Source organism: Triturus cristatus, chromosome 5_1, assembly GCF_964204655.1.
Source record: "Triturus cristatus chromosome 5_1, aTriCri1.1, whole genome shotgun sequence".
NCBI classification, from domain to species: Eukaryota; Metazoa; Chordata; class Amphibia; order Caudata; family Salamandridae; genus Triturus; species Triturus cristatus.
The window spans coordinates 460,006,121-460,026,637 of record NC_140587.1 but is presented as its reverse complement, the minus strand read 5'-3'; positions in this window follow the sequence as shown (position 1 = coordinate 460,026,637).

Genomic DNA, 20,517 nt, shown 5'->3' with positions numbered 1-20,517 from the left:
CCCCCTGTGGTCATGCTGCCCCAGGGAGGACAGGGTTGGTTTGAACTGGATTCAGAGACCCTTACAGCAAAGAGAACAATGACAAACTGGGGTATAAGTAATAAATCTAAAACCCCAGGACTTTAGCTCACTTCAAGAAGAAAGAGAACCCTGCCAAGAAGAAAAGCGGAAGGACTGTGTGAGGGGTGAGTTGGCCTGCAGTTGCTGCTTCTGTCTGTGGTAGAGAAAAAGGACTAACTCTTTTTGCTCTGCTGTTGTATCCTGTTTGTGAAGAATCTCCAAGGCCTTGTGTGTGCTTGCCTCCTGTTGGAAGTGTCAGGGAGTGTAAAGAATTCACCAGATCCTTGCTGGATCCCAAAGTAAACCTGCTACATCTAAATGGAGGGCTGGGTAGCTGTGTGAGGAGTGCTGCCCCTGCAGAAGGGAAGGGAGAGCTTGTGGCATAGGATCCGCTCTCCCGCTCCCTTTCCCTGGTGGCTGGTGCATGGCTCCAAGTGGATTTAAAGCTGTAGATCTGCATACGTTGCCCCGTGCTGTAGAAGATTATGGCACTAAGATTATGGCTGTAGAAGATTAAGGGAGCCTTCCCCGCATTGTCTAGCAACTTCGACATCGCGGAGGGTGAGGGCCAGCCTGGGAGGAGTGGTGCCGGATTCTCCTGCAACCCAGTGGACTGACTGGGGCAAACGGCTCCCTGGTCTTGTGGTGGGGGACCCGGCGAGGTCTCCTCACAGCACTGTCCCTTATACGTGAAGCAGCATCCCTGTGTGGTCGCGGGCAGCTGCTATTGCCTGGGGAAGGGCGCACTGATTGTTGCGGCTGCACTGCATGGTTGAGGGCAGCTGCCGATGATGATTCCACACGTGGAAGACTCAGCGAGGTCACCGTGTGTAGCCCCCAGGTGTGATACCTACAGTGGGGGCATTACCTAAAACTAACCAAACTGCTTGCGGTAGGCACGCAGCAGTTCCTGCGGCTCACGTTCCGGGCCTCATTTAAATTACGTGTTGTTGGAATTATGCCTCCAACCTAAACAGCTGTATCTTGAGGCCCTTATAAATGGTGTTACATTGTATGGATGCCTTACAGTGCCAGGGCAACAGATGTACTCGCCATACCTCCCCATTATGTACTGTGGGACTGTTTTGATGACAAGTAAAATACATAGATGGTTACATTCTGGCAAAAGTGATGGTGCTATGCCTAATGTTTTCCTAACCTGAGCAACCTGGAAGCGTTTACCTTATTGAACTACCTGTGATGTCATAATAAGTGCCTAGTTGGCCAAGTAACTTAGATCTGTATGTGCTATGACTAGTTGGTAAAGGTGATTTATGGTCTACATGTATCATGACAAGTGCCTGAGTGGCAAAGTGATTTCTGTGATTGTGGTCTAATCTATTTTTGTGGTGTGCCTAGTGTGTCACTGGTGTGTGTGTGTGTTGCGCAAACGCTTTACACATTGCCTCTGGGATAAGCATGACTGCTCTGCCAAGCTACCTAGGAGGTGAGAAGGGGCTATCTTATGTGTGCAACGCCCTTACCCTGACTAGAGTGGTGGGTTCTGCCTGGCTTAGGTGCATACCCTAGCCAACCAGAAACCCCATTTCTAACATCTAGTTTCTGTTTTGACTTATAATAAAATAGCACGGAGGGTTAATGTGCCTTCTGCAAACCACAATGTGTAACATGCAGATCACTGATTTGCATTTATGTAAATTGCTCAGTGGGTAAATGCCTTTCTCACAGAAATCCTTTTGTTACATGCAGATCCTAAGTTACAATTGTTTTAACATAGCATTGGGAGCTATGGTCGGTTGACGGTCAGACTCTGCCTTTCATGACTCCAGTCCATTTCTGCTACCACACTTTGTTTAACTGTTTTTATTGAGCTTTTCCAATATAGATCTAACAAGGTCAGTAAGTCTTCAGGTAGTTTTGGTATGATATACACATCCAGGAGGTCAGCTTATATATGTAAACTATATCCTATGGCAGGACTACATGCAGGCACAACCATGAGGTGGGACTACATGTAGGCACAACAACGTAGACTATATAGAACTAATACAACCAATCGTTCTAGGTTATAAAGAATCCCCAGTTTCTTAAATGCAACTAATTGTAGTTCGAGTGACAGTGACACGGGAGTGAGCATCCCAGGGGTAAGGGCCAGCCTTTAACAAGTTCAGGGTGGGCAGGCAGTATCGACTACCAGGGATCCACATATATTATTACAGGAATGGACCAAGCCACGGGGATTACTGCATCAAGGACTCAGTGAAGCTACTCATTACTTCCATCCATAGTTCTGCCAAAGGTTTTCTACAGATGCCCAAATAAGGGTGAAACCAGTCCTAGGTTGCTTGTATTCAAGTTTAGGAGTACCTGGCTTGGCAGTTTGGGCTGGACTGTTCCCATTGGAGCAGGGTCAAGACTGATTTGGATATAGGTGGGTCCAAACTGAGGTGGCATGATGGGTGAAAAACTATGGCTTGGGATGCGGTCCTGCGCGATTGTCAGTGACTGAGATTACTTCAAGCATTCCATCCATCAGCTTGTTGTTGTTGCAGTTGACGACCTATATTCCTCTGAGCATAGGGCAGCCCCCTCTGACACTGCAGACTCTCCACACCCACTTTCCACCAATTGTGTGGCATGCCATCCAGTGAGTTCAAAAGTAGCACAATATCCTTAGGAGATATGCCCAAGGCCAGATCTAAGAACCTCTTGCCAACCATCCTTGAAGCTCATCTGCTAAACAGGCCTACCAGGCAAGTCTCCACAGTATGGATCATCTGCCTGTTTAGAGTTCTCTCCAACCGAAATTGTACTATCACTGGGCAGCTCTAAACCACGTGGTTGAAATCCGCATCAACAAGAACACATCCAGGGCAGCTCAAGTTGGTGGTATGTTTCACAGTACTCAATCTGTGGGGCATGATATAGGTAATGTGCACTTAGGTAAACTAGATGAATTTAAGGCATCTGTTTCTGGAGATGGCGTAAGCGCATTCAAAGGTCTCCTCCCATTCCTTCCATGACTGCCTATTATGTTTTCCCACCAGGTACACAAGGTCGGAAAACCATCTGAGGTCATGGCAATCATTGTCCTGTAGAGCCAAGAGATCAGGCGGGGCCATTACCAAAAGGCAATATAACCTGCAATAGGTCATGTGTTGGACCCTCTGGGTCTGAATCCTTCATAAACCAGCACCAATGACCAATAAACCAAGATTTGAGTGCATAGAAGGCCAGTTTCACCAGTCAGACTCTCCAGGCTCTGGAAGGACTCCTCTTAGTTGCAGTCCCCCATGGTTACGAGCTCTACAGGAATCCTCTCTCCCAGCTGATGAGCAGTGAAAAGTCCTGTTAGGTAGGCAGTGCTCCCAGAGAAGCATGGGTGCATATAGGGTGTTAGACTGAATGTGCTTTAGGGTCCCCTTCCTGCACTGAATGGCTATAATGAGGATCTTCAGCTTATGAGCAAAGTTTAGTTTAAGTCCTAAGAACAATGCAAGTAGGGCACATTCACTATGTGACTCTCCAAATTTCCCCGTGTTCCACAAGGCAAGTCCCAGCAAGCCATCTAGCTGGCCATTGCTGCTGTACCACAAGATAATACATTTCGTAGTCCAGAATTGCAACTCCTCTACCACATGTCAGCCACTGAAGTGTGTACAAAGAGGCGCAAATGCTTTTCCCATATCAATTCCTGGAGCAATACATTCATGGATCGTTATCAACGCTTTGGGATCCAAACCGGTAGATTTGTAAAGTAGTAGAGATCATGTTGCACTATGACTATAAAATAGCTGTATTTAGATGCTGAATTTGGTCACAGAAGTTAAAAACAATAAGAAGGGGGCCTGGCCAAGATGAGGAAGGAGTGAGGTGTATTCAGTCTCAGCTAAGGACCCCTGTTGACCTTTGCAGTGGCATTCTATGTACCAGGGCCTCACACCTCCAGCGCTTTCACCCGAGAAGCACTTTGGGCCTCCCCTGGACTGGGGGACAGGTGCATAGGTCTGCAGAGCTGGTATCTGAGGGAGCATCGTGAACCTTTGTCGCTCTAGGCTACATCGCTGAGCCGCCATCTTGCTGTAGAACAGTTCTGTGAACAGCTTCCGGAGTTGGAGCAGATAAAAGACGGGGCAGCCATCCGGGACCATCCAAGAGAGAACAGCGGCGTGAAGACCTGGGAGGCCCGGGACAGCCTGTGTCTGGGTAATATGTTCCCACATAGTGGGGGTGTCTGAGCGGCAAGGACTGGAGCAAGCGCATGGGGCCCTGTTCTCAAACACAGGCAATGCTGCATAAGCACTGCGGGCCTGCCTCCTCACAACTGGCAGTGAGTACTCATACTCATTAAGGTATGGGGGAGTGCTCAGTCTGGGGCCAGTAGCCCTCCCAGGCAGCAACCAGGAAGCAACCAGGCACTGAGGTTCTGGGGCAGCGGCCCTGGCTTATAGGGGAGGACAGCACCTGTGACCATGCTGTAGGCCCACAGTCTGCCCAAGGGCCCTTACTTGGGGCCTCAGAGGGCCCTAGTCACTTGTTCACCAAGCCTGCTGTCAGGGGAGGCTCCTCAGATATGGAGGTCACCCTGGCCTTGTGGGGACACCCCCTGTGATGACTCAGAGTGCTGGGCAGCCCTGGGCCTGATCAGTGATGGGGAAGGGTGCCTGGGGATCCTGGATGAGGGAGCCTCCACAGCTCTTGGGATCCTGTTCTGACTTTGACCTACTGGAAGCTGTCTTTCACCAACAAGAGGCCTGACTCCCAAGACGCTTTCTGCAGGGTGTTGCATGGGTGGCTGGCTTGGGACCCAGCTGCATTTGCCGACCTACCAATTCCAGCCCCGCATGGGCCATGGCCCCCTCTCCCCTGTGGTATGCCTGACCCATTATTGCCCACCACTGGATCTGAGCCCGGGACTACAACCAAACATGCCCTTGAGAACAAGGCGAGGTGCCTACAGGGGGGAGGATGTGGGGGACACTCCGTATCGGCTTGGGGAACCCATTGCTGACACACCCATGCCATGATGGTATGATGTGCCTTAAGCATGCCAGGGAGAAGTCAGTGACTTTATTATGGAACAAATGCCCCCTGCAGACAAAGCAAAAGTGGACAGCACCCCACCTGCCGCACCTGGAGTATCACAGTCACAGGACTATATGGAGAACTTTTTCAAGGAGATCCTCTCCAAAATTGGATCACTTTAAGCAGACTTTAAGACTTGCATTCAAGACATTCGACAAGACTTTTCTGAAATAGGCGGGTGTGTCGATGACTTGGCATGTTCGGTCGATGCCCAGTCAGAAGATTAGAAGATGATCTGGAGCAGGGTGGAAGCACTAGAAGACCAGCAGATTGGATTGCAAGCCAAACAGTGAGACCTAGAAAACAGAAGTCATCTGCACAACATACGGATACGAGAGGTGCCCAAGGGGAGCAGAAGGCGATGACATCATGGCCTTTACGACCAAGCTCCTGCAGCAATCCCGGGAGATGCGGACGCCTTACCACCAGCCCTCAATAGGGTCCATTGGATGTCATTGATGCCTGGGCATCCCAACTTGACCCCAAACATACTGACATGAGTCCACTTCTTTACTGAACAGAAATCTATCTTGTAGGCCTCTGGGGGTAAGGCAGACCTGGTCACACATCCAGCTTTTCCAGGAACTCTCTCCCCGGTCAGACTGCACAGGAGGTATGACTTTCAGCTGATCACAGACAAGCTGAGGGAGCTGGACATTCGTTATCAGTAGGGATACCACTCTGCTCCCTTGTTCCCTTAGAATGGGATATGATGGTCTTTACGCTCCTTGGCGGAAGTGAAGCAACTACTGGGGATCTCATATGAACTGCTCAGTACTGAATGTTCCCCACTCCATGCATCGGCCAGAGAGGGCCTGCACCCTATCTGGTGCATGGTGCTACCCCGTGGGCACGACAAACAGCGAAAGGTTATCACATCCCAGGAGACAAAACGTGACATTATCAACCCTATACAAAACATGGGGAGGGATCCTTCTGCAACCACCTGCACCACTAGACGACTGTGATTTAGGAATGACAATGCATCACTGGAGGGGGAGCTATCACTCCTCCACTGTGGCAAGTGAAGATCCCGAGACTCAGAAGCTTCTATTTAAACCGATTTTGGGCAGTAAAATGACTCTAAACACACTTATTTCAGTTGAATAAGTGATAATTCACATCCAACAGTCATTTGGTTCGGGAGACCATCCAAGCCTTTTCTGCATGTTGGGAAATGGAACACTACTTATAGTTTGATCACTTCAATTTGCAATCACAAGCCTACCTGGTGCTTCTTGTCTCCTACCTGACATGCCCCGTCATGGACCGCTTCTCCTCTCTGGAAGAGGTGCACCCCTATCTAACCCATGGGTACGATGCCACACACTAAACTATCTTCCTCTGAATGTTTTTGGTCTCAATTCGCCTAGCAAGCACAAAGAGGTAAATGGCAATGCCTTCTCCGGCAAGACCTGGATGTCATTCTCCTTTAGGAGACTCATCTCATAGGGGCCACCGCATAGCCCACCCAAAGTAGCCGCTTTGTTACAGGGCACATGTTCCCACTAATACCTTAGGGCCAGTCATTTTATGCAAGTCAGGCTTTTGCTTCACAGCCCTGAAGGTAGTAAAAGACAACAAAGATGCTTCCTAAAACTGAATATACTAACCTTTCTCGATATCTACGCTCCCAAATACACATAACACCTCTATCGATGGGGCATTCTTTAGGAACACCTGGCTGTTGTGGGGGACAACATTATAATGGGTGGTGACTTTAACTTGATGTGGGACTCGGACTTAGAAGCAAAGTAGAGTACGAGTTTACAAGACCGATGTCTTCTCATCCCAAATGTGATATCTTGGACTTGAGGCTAGTGGACACCTGGCACCATAAACACCTGGACGAGCACGACTACTATTTACTCCCACGTCCATTCCTCATATTCACATATTGGCTATGGGCCTGATCTAGATTTTGGCAGACTGGGTTACTCAGTCACAAATGTGACGGATATCTCGTCCACCGTATTAGGAGTCCTTTACATCCTATGGCACTTGTAATACTGTGGACAGGATATCTGTCATGTTTGTGACAGAGTAACCCATCCGCCAAACTTCACATCAGGTGCTATGTCTTCCTTTCTCACTCTCTACTTAGTGACCTAGATGCTGCAGCAATATCGGACATCTCTATTTGCAACCATGCCCACGTAGAGTTTTTATTTGAAAGTTTTTATATAGCGCCGGCTAGACCCGTGGGTATCAGAGCACTTTACAGGAGCAGAAGCAGTACAAGACATAAAAACAATTGCTCAGGGTAAAACATAAACAGTCAATTACAACACCACAATTGAATAAGAAATAAAAAGGGATGGGAAAAAGCACTTTACATGATAGGAGGAAATAAGGTAGAGCAATTTTACAAAGAAAATAAAAGCATGCAGGTAGGGCTCAATAATGGAGTAAAGTGGGTGCCAAAAATCTGGGCGAAAATTGCGGGATATGAACAGCTAAATAATATAAGTTGAGGGAAAACATTTAAGGAATAGAAGAGAGAAATCGACGGAGAAAAGATAAAGGTAGTGATGGGGGGAATGGTAGGAGGACAGGGGGAGGGGGCAGAATGGAGGAGAGGTCGGATTAAAGAAGGTGGATATGTAATGTGGGGAGCGATGAGAGAGCAAGGGTGAAAACAAAGGATCATCAATAAAAGGGAGGAAGAGAGCAGGGTCAAAGGAGAGATTATGGACCGAAGTATTTGTTGAGGAGGTGACGTTTTAGGTCTTTTTTAAAGCTGAAGTAGGAGGGGTTACAGCGCATGTCCTTAGGAAGTGAATTCCTGATGTTCAGGGTGTTCCCGGAGAAGGAGCGAGATTGGATGGATTTCTTTTTAAACAACGGGGGGACGAGGAGGAGAGCATTGGTGCTTCTCATCTGTCGGGAGCACCCCGCCTTGTTGAGTTTGTTTGTAAGGTATAACGGGGTTTGTTGGTGAAGGGCTTTGTGCTTAATGCATGCAGTCTTGTAGTGGCATCTCCCTTCAATGGGTAGCCAATTGAGGGTTTTGAGTGCCGGAGAGATGTGGTCAAATCGTTTACAGTCAGAGATGAACCTGGCCGCCAAGTGGAGCACAGATCTAAGGGGGTCTAGGTGTACTTTAGGGGTTCCGGTGAGGATAGCGTTGCCATAATCAAGTTTGGAGAGAACTAGAGATTGGACAACCCATTTGAAGTCGTCTAATGGAATGAAGGGTTTGATTTTCTTGAGGTGTCTGAGAGTGAAAAGAGCTCCTTTAGCCGAGTTTTTATATGGTCATTAAGAGTAAGGTTTCTGTCAAGAGTGAAACCAAGTGATTTTTCAGAGTTGGATATGGAGAGCGAGCAATTGAGGGCATTGAGGTCCGAGATCCAGCTTTGGATTGTTTTTTTAGGGTTCAGTTTAAGATGGTTAGAAAAGAACCAGGCTTGGATCTTACTCAGGGTGTTGTTGAGATGAAGTATGTCTGAGTGGGATCTAACCGTATAGTAGAGTTGGGTATCATCGGCATTTAGGTGATAATTGATTTCAGCTTCTTTCAAAATGAGGGTAAGTGGTTCCATAAAGAGGTTGACGAGGGAGGGGGAGAGAATAGAGCCCTGGGGGACACCCAGGGAGACCGGTGTAGGTTTGGAGAGGCAGTCCTTGATTTTGATTTTTTGTTTTCTATGTTGAAGAAAAGAAGCAAACCCTTTAGGGACATGACCATTAAGGCCGAAGCGAGCTTTAAGTGAATTCAGTAAGGAAGAATGGTTAACAGTATCAAAGGCTGCAGAGAGGTCAAGGAGTATAAGAAGGCAGGTTTCATCATTGTCGAGGGAACACTGAATGTCATTCACTATGTTTAGCATAGCGGTTTCTGTACTGCAGCCTTTTCTGAAGCCGGATTGAAAGGAGTCAAGTAAGTTGAAATTACCTATATGTTTGTCCAATTGGAGCAATGCAAATTTTTCAAGGGCTTTAGAGAGAAGTGGGAGGTTAGCGATAGTGTGGAGATTGTTGAGATTGTTGGGGTCAGCAGTGAGGTTTTTCAGAATGGGAGTGATTTGACCGAGTTGAAGGGAGTAGGGGACGCAACCAGTGGCAAGGGTGGAGTTGAAGATATTTGTCCAAAAATGGGCAATGATGTGGTTAAGTTTGTGAACAAGGTTGAAAGGGAGAGGATCTTTAGTATGCGAGGTTGGCTTCAGTTTAGAAATAATATTGAAGACTTTGAGCTCAGTCACAGGACTGAAATTATGCCAGGAGGCATTGCTTTTCATAAGTAAGTTGGGAGGGATGTCATCTGGAGAAGTTGTGGTTGGTAGGTAAGTGGGAGGATTAAGTGCATGAGGTGAAGTTCATAAGGGGGGCGTGGCAGTGGCAACATCAAGGGCACATGGGGGGCTAGTCGGAACCAGAGGTAGATGAAAGGATTGGTTAATTTTGGCGATTTTGTTATAGAGGAAGTTAGTAATTTTCTCAGATCTCTCAGTTGAGGCCCTCAACTCAGGAGGGGCAGATGACGTTTGTTTTCTAACAGTGTTAAACAGTTCTCTGGGCCTATTTTTAGTACGCTCAAGTTGAGCTCGAAAAAAGGTTGCCTTTTCATTGAAAATGTATTTCATATAAGTTGATCTAGCCGATCTGAGGAGGGCAAGATGGGAGGGAGAGGGGTGTTGACTCCATGCTCTTCCTGCCAGTCTAAGTTGTCGTCTTTCGTGATTGAGTTCCCAATTGAACCAAGATTTGAAATTAATTTTTCTTTGATACTTCAGTTTAGGAGTTTAGGAGTTGGTATGATCCACCAACACACACTTGTGTCGGGGCACGTCAGGCTAATGCCCCCCCAGGCTAATACCTCCCCCACAGCTCCTCAGAGACCCAGTGGAAACAGCGTAAAGTCGCAAGGAGATCATAGACTACTTCGATCCCAATGCTCTTGGTATACACCGCCACACATACTCTGGGATGACTTCAAGGCTTTAAGGGGGATGATATCCACCATTGCCAGAGCGAGAGAGTCTAGACTAATGGAGATGGGCCTGACAGCTGTGATTAAAGCATTAGAGAGGCTTGATCACACGACCCCTACTAGGCTCAATAAACATCAATTAGTGATTCTGCAAGGATAGCTGAAAGCCCAAAGGACTAACAGGGTTGAGTGCTCTCTCTTGGCCCTAAAACAGAAGTACTATGACAGGGGGAATAAAGTAGGCTAATTGCTATCTTGCAGGCTCCACTAAAACCAAGCCAGGACACAAATTGCTAAAATTCGATCTGGGGCCATGAGCTGGCCGACTACTGAATGGGACAAGCAGCATGTGTTCCATGACTACTATCAGACTCTTTACACCCAAGATGATACTCCCCAAAACATGATTGATACTTTACCTGTAAGCCCATCAAGCCACAACACAAGGAGCTCTTTGATGCCCCAATCACCCTTAAGGAGCTGTGTCAAGCGGTTCAAGAACTGCCACTTGGAAAGGCACCGGGACCCGACGGGCTCCCTGTCACCTTTTACAGACTGTTCCTTCCTAGTCTACAGGATCAACTGTTGATGCTGTTTAATTCCTTTATGCATAACATGGGCTTCGTATCCACCATGGTGACAGCCGAGATTGCCATCATACCCAAGCCGGGGAAGAACCCTATTCAGTACTCCTCCTATTGCCGCATATTCCCCCTGAACACAGATGCAAAGATTTTCACAAGGATTCTGACCACCAAACTGGAGCACTTTCTCCCAGGTCTTATTGACCCTTATCAGGTGGGTTTCATCTGCAACAGCCAGGGCACAGACAACATCCACCGGTTAGAGCATTTGGTTGAAAAGTCCCACTGCCACAACATTCCGGCATGCCTTCTCTCACTCAACGCAGAGAAGGCATTTGACAGGGTGAGCTGGGCCTTCCTCGGGGCAGTCTTGTGCAACTTTGGTTTAGGGCTGGCCATGATCACCAAGATCATGGCCTTCTATGTAGCTCCATTGGCCTCCATCTGTATCAATGGAAGCAATACAACCCTCATTTGCATTTCTAGAAACACCTAGTGGGGGTGTTCGTTATCGCCCCTTCTCTTTGCCCTGGTGGTTGAGCCTCTAGCCATTACCATCCGGCGTACTGCTGAGATTGTGGCTATACCCTTTGGAGGTTGGGCCCACAAGATAAGCCTTTTGCAGATGATCTCTTACCATCTCTCAGCCCTCCACCTCCCTGCCGGCTTGTTGGCAGCCTCGCTGCTTTCGAGGCAGTATCAGGGTTTAAAGTCAACATGACCAAGTCCTTTTTCCAAAATCTCACCATCCTTAGACAAGCCCTTCCCACTCTACAGCAACTAGCGCTGCTTCAATGGGCCTCCCACATGATTCAATATCTGGGTTTTAACTTGATCCTCATGTTGACCTCCTGGATGCAGGCTAACTGACTGGCTTTCAGGTGGTCCTTCCTGGATGACCTCTGGCACTGGAGACCTATTTATATTTCCTGGCTGGACAAAGGAATTGAGTGAGCACTTAGTCTGCTACTTTAGGTACATTGATGATATTTTCCTAATCTGGGGTCTCACCGAGTCAGCTCTACAAGCCAATTTCGCAGCACTAAATAACAAACACAAAAAGGATTAAATTCACTCACACTATCAACAAGCCCTGCATAGCGTTTCTGGATGTCTGTATTGAAATAAATGAGACTGAAATTCACACAAGTGTATTCACGAAACTCACTGACAGGAATCATTTGTTGCACTTTCAAAGCTTCCATCCTCCACCACTACTAAATAGCCTTCCATACACACAGATGATGAGAGCCAAACTGATAACGTACAAGCAAGAAGTGAGTGAAGAAACCATAGCCAAAATCAAGCTAATAGTAATACCAGCATTTGTAAAGCATGCACCTACCTCAGGCGAGGTGTCCTGGCACTGGGGGCCATCAGGAATATTAAGTGAGCTATTGCTCAGAGTCACAAGGTGCTGGGCTAACCTGAAGCCAGCCCCAGGGATCACACCGTGAGCCCCAGTGTCCCGGAGTCAGCCGCCCTGGCCGCTGCACCTCATCTCTTCCCCTAAACTAAGATACCTGAACAGGGGATATCCAGTGACAATTTTAGAGAAACAGAATAATTAATCAAACTTAAAGAATGCCAAGAATTACTCAAAAAACAACTGAAACCTGAGAAGAAACAAATGGTGTTTGTTTCTAAGTTCTTTTCACAATCAGAACAGATTAAAAGAATTGTTCTAAAAAGGTGGGAACATTTACAAAATTAGCCAGATTTTAGGCACATTTTTAATCAGAGACCTTTATTCGCATATACTCGGACTAAAAACATAAAAGATTTACTAACAGCAGCAGAGAACATCACAAAAAGTAATCCAAAAGGTGTGAGTAAGTGCCAGAATTGAGTGCACTGTAATAATGTGATCTTTGGGAATAACATTACCAACCCTAGGACAGGGGGAACTGTGCATCTTAAACGCTCAGCTGATTGCAACACAAAGAATGTAATATATTGCATTGCTGATTCTATATATTCGAAAGAAGGAACGCAAAGTGAAGACACGGAGAGCAGAGCACAAGAGTACAATTCGCAATAAAAATATGAATTTGAATTTAGCAGCACACTGGACAGATCAGCGTCATAATATCTCTCAGCTACGATTTTTGCTTCTAGAAACAGTCACACCCAAAGTTTCATGTGATCCCAATTAGATGCTATTACAAAGAGAGACATTCTGGATCAAGAGATTTAACACTATAATGCCATTTGGTCTCAACGACAAGCTGGAAATTAGTTGCTTCTTATAGAATCCACGCAGAGTGCACCTCGGGATATCATGTACAAATTCATTTTACATCTAGGGGAGTTCAGTTTAGTGTTCACACATTCTTGCCACAACCTACTGAACTTGTGGTTCTTTACGGTTATAACAGATCACAAAAAATTATGTTTTTTTATTCACACTTTAGCGTTTAAACCAAATATCATGTCTTGTATAACTAATCAATGCAATTATGTTCATATTCATGTTTAAGAGTATGATATTACTGCATCCATTTAAACACAGTGCTTTGGGATATTGACGCACATTGCACGAATGTTACACGTGTATACAAAGTCAAGATGGCCACTATTAAACGTTGTTGGAGTTCTGGTTTTGACACAAACAAGAAATTCACTCATTGGTTATGGTTAGCATGTAGATACATCTATTTTTTGATAACCCTACAGGTACTGATTTGTGGATGGAGTTTAGACTTCATATACCCATTGGGATCTCATGGATAATAACTTGTTACAAGATGGCCACCCGCAACTGTATTTTTTATGTCATCAGTGTTGTGAAGCAGTCCTTTCACAGTGTTGTTTCTGGTTTGAGGCCACATGTACGGTTAAACGACGAGTTGAACGATATTTGGATGACACAGCGGTAGCAGAAACAGTAACAGTAACATCATGTAGCTTCTGAAGAAATATTGAACACTTCAGAACAGGTGCGTGGTTATCGGGACACATATGGCAGATGAGATAGGGCTGGCAATCCGTAACGTGATGAATTGTGAATCTTTGGTTCTTTTGTATTTCGTTTGCTTAGCAGTTATGGCCAAGATGTCATATCAATTGCAGAAGCAATCGGGTCTGTGTGTTTTAGGGTAGTAACGAAGAGGGTGCATGAGGTTAGAGACAGCAGCTAGTGTGTTACACGCCACTTAAACATAATATTGCGATTCTTGTTCACTTGACATAGAATCACTATGATGCAGGTTGGAATAGTAATGGTTCACGAGTGGAGTGGATACTCTGAGTATGAACTAGTGAATTATAAATACACTAACCCTTTTCAGTTTACAGCTGTGAAACTTATGGTGAAATTGGTTGCTGTGCATGATCCCTGATAATTCAAGCTGTTATCTTGTCTTCAAATTGTTGATGCATATTTTGAAACTATGGTTCTCATATTTATTTAATATAGCAACCCCTGAAGAAGGGACGTCCAGTCCAGCAATGCATTGGGCAATGACAATTGAGATTTTGTTACTTCAGTTCAATTATGTAATAAGATTTGAGCGACAATGCTGAAAATTATTACACAAATTGTGCAAATCTTGATTTGTGTTTACAAATTGTGAAATACATGAATGATTTGGAAAACGAATTGGTTGTATGTAAATTTGTTATTGAAATTTGTGAGCACAGTTTGGTTTAACATTGTACAACCAGTGTTCAAAGAGTTGACACTGTATGTTAAATACACAACGCAGTGCACAAAGGCATTCAGGCAGAACATGGTCCTGAAGATATTCTTGTAGACTATTATCCAATACCGATCAGGGGCTCCACAGCTCTATGCCCCACACCCACACATACCATACACGTTGGCAGAATAGAACGACAGACGGCATATCATCAAAACAGTTGGAGACTCTCTGGTGGGACCTTCCCAAGACATACAGGAGCCTCTTCTAGTGGGTAATGGCCTATAAGTTCATAGTCGAGTTGTACTACATCCGGCTCACCTTTCCACCATACACCCTTCCACTGCTCGCCTCTGCTGGCACTGTGGAGTTGAGCCCATGGACTTCTGCCATATCTGGTGGTCCTGTTTCCTCATAACTACATATTGGAAAGAGATTTTGCGTTACATCAAGGGCACAGTGGGATACCCACTCTCCACCTCCTACATCACAGTTATATTAAGCATTCGGCCCCTCACCTTAGAAGCAATGACACATACCATTTGGAGACTTAGCAGCCGTATGCTGAGTGCTGTGTGCCAGCTTATAGCATTGGCCTGGAAAGAGGCGGTTGCACTCCCCGTTGCCCAGTGATTTACACATCAATGACATGTGATGGTGATAGAGCAACTCTCTCACAACTTGGCCCAAACTGAAGGCAAGTTTCAGCTTGTATATAGCCCATTACTTGACTATTTCTCTCGCCTGGAGTTTGCCTGCTTTAACCTTCTGAAGCTTAAGGCACTGCAGCTCTGCCTCTTAATGGCTTTTTCCCTACCCACCCCCCCATTGTCAATGAGAGCACCTCCTCTGCCTCCACTGCCAAACGGCTTTGGCCCTGCTCTGTAGTTTCATGTGATCTATGCTGACCTAAACCTGTTGATTTTTGTTGTTTACCTATTTTATTGAATGGTGACAATCCCTCATGAGGGGGACTTCCCTGCTTAGAATGCCTTTCATCTCTTTTGTCTTCTACTGTGAGACATTACCTGCGTCTCATTGTATGTAACTGCCATTCAATGCCTTGCGGAATGCTTGAAACTTTTTACACAAGCGGCTTCAGCTAATATTGACAAACCTGCTAATCAAAATGAGCAGACTGAGGCTCAAAGTAGAAGGCAATTATGGGACAGTTTGTGGAAAGCTTTAAAAAAAGAACAATCAAAATGGTGGGAAGCCACCACACTACAGAAATATATCGATTGCGGAAGGGTGCAGCGGGGTCTAAGGATATTTATCACTACGACATTTGATAATCCTGACCCTAGTATGGTGGAGGAATGGGCTGCCAATAATCACGAATGTTGGACAAATATGCTTAGAATCTTGGTCAAATATGCAAAAAAAGACTGAGAAACTGGCACAAGAGATCGATAAATACACCACCAAATTAAAAGACATGCACATTTTGAGGTGGAAATGCCCAAATTGGATACCAGATTGGAGAAGGTGGGAGAGGAGATCAAAGCTAAAGAGCAGCGGAAATTCCACCGCGATGCAATAGATTATGAAAAAGGACAAATGCTTACATTTACCAAAAGATTTGACCACCTGAGGACACTAACACAAGAGACCTCTAAGCCTGAACAACCATCAACTTCAAAAACCAGCAAAGATGGTAGCGTGCAACAAGGGACTGATAGAGATGTGGCATCACAAGAGAGAGTGGACAGTGATAATTGTGAAAGTGACGTCTCTGTCCAATCAGAAACCATGGGACTAAAAGCCTGAATATTAAAAGAATGTGACCTTATGGCCAGAGAAAGAACAACTACCCAGGCAAATAAGGGTACCCTCGCACAAAGAGGTCGTGGTCGAGGAGGCAAAGTAGGAAACAAGCAAACAGCAAAGAAAAAGGATCAACAAGAAAGCCCAGTGGGAGTTCTAACAAGGGGTCAAAAAGCGGGAAAATGAAAGACTACAGGACCGTGGTAAATTTATCTGATCAAGAACTTAGTAAACATCAATTGAAAGTTCTAGCATTAGGTCTGTATTTCTGCCCTTCATCTAATTTTAACTATACTGAAAGTCGTACAGATCTCTTTCACTTCACAAGGAAATTAAAAGTGAAGAAATGGTATGCCTCACGAAATGCACAAAGAATCACAACCCACCAAGGTGAGCCCACAACTCTAACCATTAATGATGTTGACATACTGCATACCATGCATGAGTTGGAGAGAGATTCTCATTTTATTGATGACCCCTTTTTAAATTTGATTAATGAGGACATTGATGTAAGCATGAGTTGTTTAAGCAGCTTTAAACCGAAGTCAGTGTTCATTCCCTTAGATCATGAATGATGCTATTGACAACTTTGAACGGGGTATGATTAAGGAGCTGCAAAGGATTCATTTGAAAAAATCATATGCTAGAAATAATTTAAAGAAAGTTCACCTTAATGCTATCAAGAAGTTGGAAAATAACAGAAATATAGTTATTAAGAAATCCGACATGGGCGGTAATGTAGTGGTGTGGCTGCTTGACACGTACTTGAATGAAGGGAATAGACAGTAAATGACCCATATGGATATGAGAAATCATCAAGAAAATGCTATGATGATCCTAACAACGAGTATTTAGAAATACTCATGAATTGGCGGAATCAAGGAATTTTAGAATGGGAAGAGTAACAATTCTTGATCTGTATATTCCGCAAAATCCCAGCCTTATATCAGTTGCCCAAACTGCACAAGGATCTCTCCAATCCACCGGGGAGACCCATCGTTTTATCAAGGGGGAGCATGTTGGGGAATGCATCGAAGTATGTCGATTATATTCTACAACCTTATGTGTACGCTCTCCCTTCATACGTCAGAGATACAGGAGATTTCTTGAGACTAATCGATGACATCACTTGAAATAGTGATCACTTACTAATGATATTAGATGTCAACAGCCTGTATACTTGTATTCCGCATGACTTAGGAATAGAGGCTTGTGGGCACTTCCTTAAGGGAAGGTCGCTCTCCTACCTTTTACATACAGAAATGCTCATTGATATGATCCATATCTGTCTGACTAACAACTTCTTTCTGTTCAATAAACAAATGTACAGACAGACCCGGGGGATGGCAATGGGAACTTGCTTTGCCCCCAGCTTTGCCGGGTTCTACCTGGGCTAGTGGGAGAGGCACGTTGTCAATAACATCTGGCACTTTGAGAACCACATTCTTCTCTGGGTGCAGTACATTGATGATATCTTTTGTATCTGGAAAGGCACCCATGAACAAGCCCTAGAGTTCATTTATATATTGAATGACAACTCATTAAAATTGACGTTTAGCAGCCATCTACATGAGAAGGTGATTGAATTTGTTGACCTTAAATTGGAGGTAAAGGGCGACAAACTTATGAACTATCTGTTCAGAAAAGAAACGGCAGGCAACAGCCTGTTGCATGCTGGCAGTTGCCATCGACTAATCTTATCCAAAGCATTCCTTTTGGTGAATTATTAAGGGCCAGACGGAATTGTAGTACTGAAGAAGGGTTTGAGGGGGAAAAGCAGTCATGACCGAGAGATTTTCTGAGAGAGGATATAGCAAAAAGAAATGTTCAAATGCCTTTAGAAAGGTTGAAAAATTAAACTGTAATGAATTACTCATCCCTCATCCCCAAAAAATCAGAAGAGAATGATGAACAAAAGATTAGATTCATCACAAGGTATCACAATCAAACTTGGGAAATCAGAAAAAGTTTGAAGAAATACTGGGAAGTCCTTATGACAGACCCAGATCTGGTTACACCTGTGGGGAACAGTCCAGCAATAGCATTCAGAAAAGGAAGATCTCTAAAGGACAGTTTGAGTCACTGTCTGGTCAACCCTGAAAGAGATAAAAGTAACATTCAAGGGTTCTTTACCTGTAACCAATGTAAAGCATGCAAGTACAGTAAAAGCTGCAAAACTATAAAATTGGCAAATAACCAAAAAACATACATTATTTCTAAACACCTGACTTGCAAAATAGATTATATGATTTATGCTCTCAGATGCCCGTGCAACAAATTCTACATAGGGAGCACCATTCATAAGGCACAAAAACGGGTGCTTGAGCACATGCGGGCCATTAGAAACAATAACAAGCAATACCGTATTGCCCGTTACTTCAAAGCTAGCCATGATCAGAATTGCAATTAATGGAATTCTATGTCCTTGAAAAAATCCCAATCCGAGAAAGAGGGGGTGACCAGACTTTGGAGCTCAGGAGATTGGAATCAAAATTGATTATAAAGTACAACACCCTTCATCCGATCAGTTTAAACCTGGATGAGGAATTGGCTGTTCATTTAGGATAGAACTGAATGTTAGCAGGCGTGGTATAACAAAGTTAACCTTTCTCCTGTAGATTAATTATAGGTTTATGCTGTTTTTAATGTAACATGTTCTCAGGAATTTCATTTGAACCATTAGTCTTTGTTTGTTTGCCTTTTGTTACAGATTAAGGAATATGAAAACACAGAAGAGCTATCTTATCTTATGATTGAGGCATAAGCAGGAGGGTCTGCCTATCAAAACTGATATCCCAGTTATGTTTGGACTTCATCCTGAATTCACTTGTTTCTGAGGATTGATGTGTTAATATTCGGCCTAAAAATAGGAACACAAAGCATCAAATTTGAATGTGTTGATTTGAGCATCAACCAGTTAGGTTACAAAATGGGCACCAGAAATATCAGATGATTGTGATTATAGGCATAAGCACTAATGAGAATTTGCCCACTGGGGCAGAATGGTTCAAATTACAGGTCCGGGAGGCTGGTTCAAATCGGTTTTTGAACTGATGCAGAAGACCATATAAGCCGGCGAATAGCGTTTAAAAAAAACAACCATATTTAATGTCTAAATGGACTTATTACTATGCTCTCAGAGTGAAGTTATGTTGTGTTGCATATTATTTGCCCACCTGGGCTGAATAAAGGATTTGAATGCCCCTGAGGATCCATAAAATTAGATTGGTTGCCCACTTGGGCCAAAAGGCTGATGAACTGCGCTGTGTAATTTGACAAGAATCACAGGGTGGATTATTGAATCTGATTGATGTATAGATTGTGGAACTAATTTTCCTTTAACCAGAGTGGACTGAAATATCTGTTATGCCATTTTATTTCAATTATGTCCAAATGCGGAGGAAATCTTTTTCAATTATTAATACTCCATGCAAACAAAGAGTCTGTTGTTTATGTCTATGTTTATCAGGTCACACGGAGCACATGTGGTGTTTCTTTAAATGGATAGGAAGTAGCGTACAAACCTAAACCGTGACCAAGGAGTGGAAGGCTCTGAAAGGCGTTGGGAGTTTGTTGCTACCATTTTGGAATAAACACGCTGAACACATTTCAGCCGCGCTACTGTGGTTTTTGTGTGGCTCGAATGTACCATGATGAAGCTATACCTACTGGTTTTGGTTGGATATATATATATGTGGAATGCTGTTGTTGGAGGCAGGGGTAAGGCGACTGCTGTGCGCTGCACTGCTTTACTGTGGGATATATATATGCATATATATAAATATATATCACTGAAAAAAACATAGGTTTCAGGGGTGTTATAGTTAGCTGGACTTTTCACTTGTACAAAACCATTGAAATTCCCCCGTTATAGTTAGTTCAGCTAACTATAACTCGCGCGCCCGCAATGCACTGCTGATGACGTCACATATTACATCACTCATGACATGGTCAGTGACATCACTCATGACATCACTGATGACATCTCAAATGACATCCCTGATGACATCATCCAGTGAATGTGTGTTTTTCTGAAAATTAAATATGTTTTATATATGTATATCTCAAGGTCGATGGAAGAATAAATGGATATATAAGTGTCTAAATGGATCATTTGTTTTTGAAAAATTGATTGTGTAACTGACTGATTAAGTGTATCATAGTGAATACATGGCTTAGTGAGTAATGTTTAAATATGTAAATATCTGTATCGGTCTCTCACTTTGTGTATAAGTGGATTCATGGGTTGGTGAGTAGCTACATGGGTGTCTATATAGGTTATTAGTTGGTTTTTTGAGTATCAGTCTGAGTGTCTGGATGGTTCGGTGGGGGGTATTACGTAGTGCATAGGTGCATGAATGAGTGACTCACTCTTTGTATGTGTTGAAGACAGCATGTGTGCAGGACTGTATGGGTGGATGAGTGTGTGTATGGGTGTGTTAGTGAGTGAATGACTGTCTCAATAGTGTCTGTATGAGTAAAT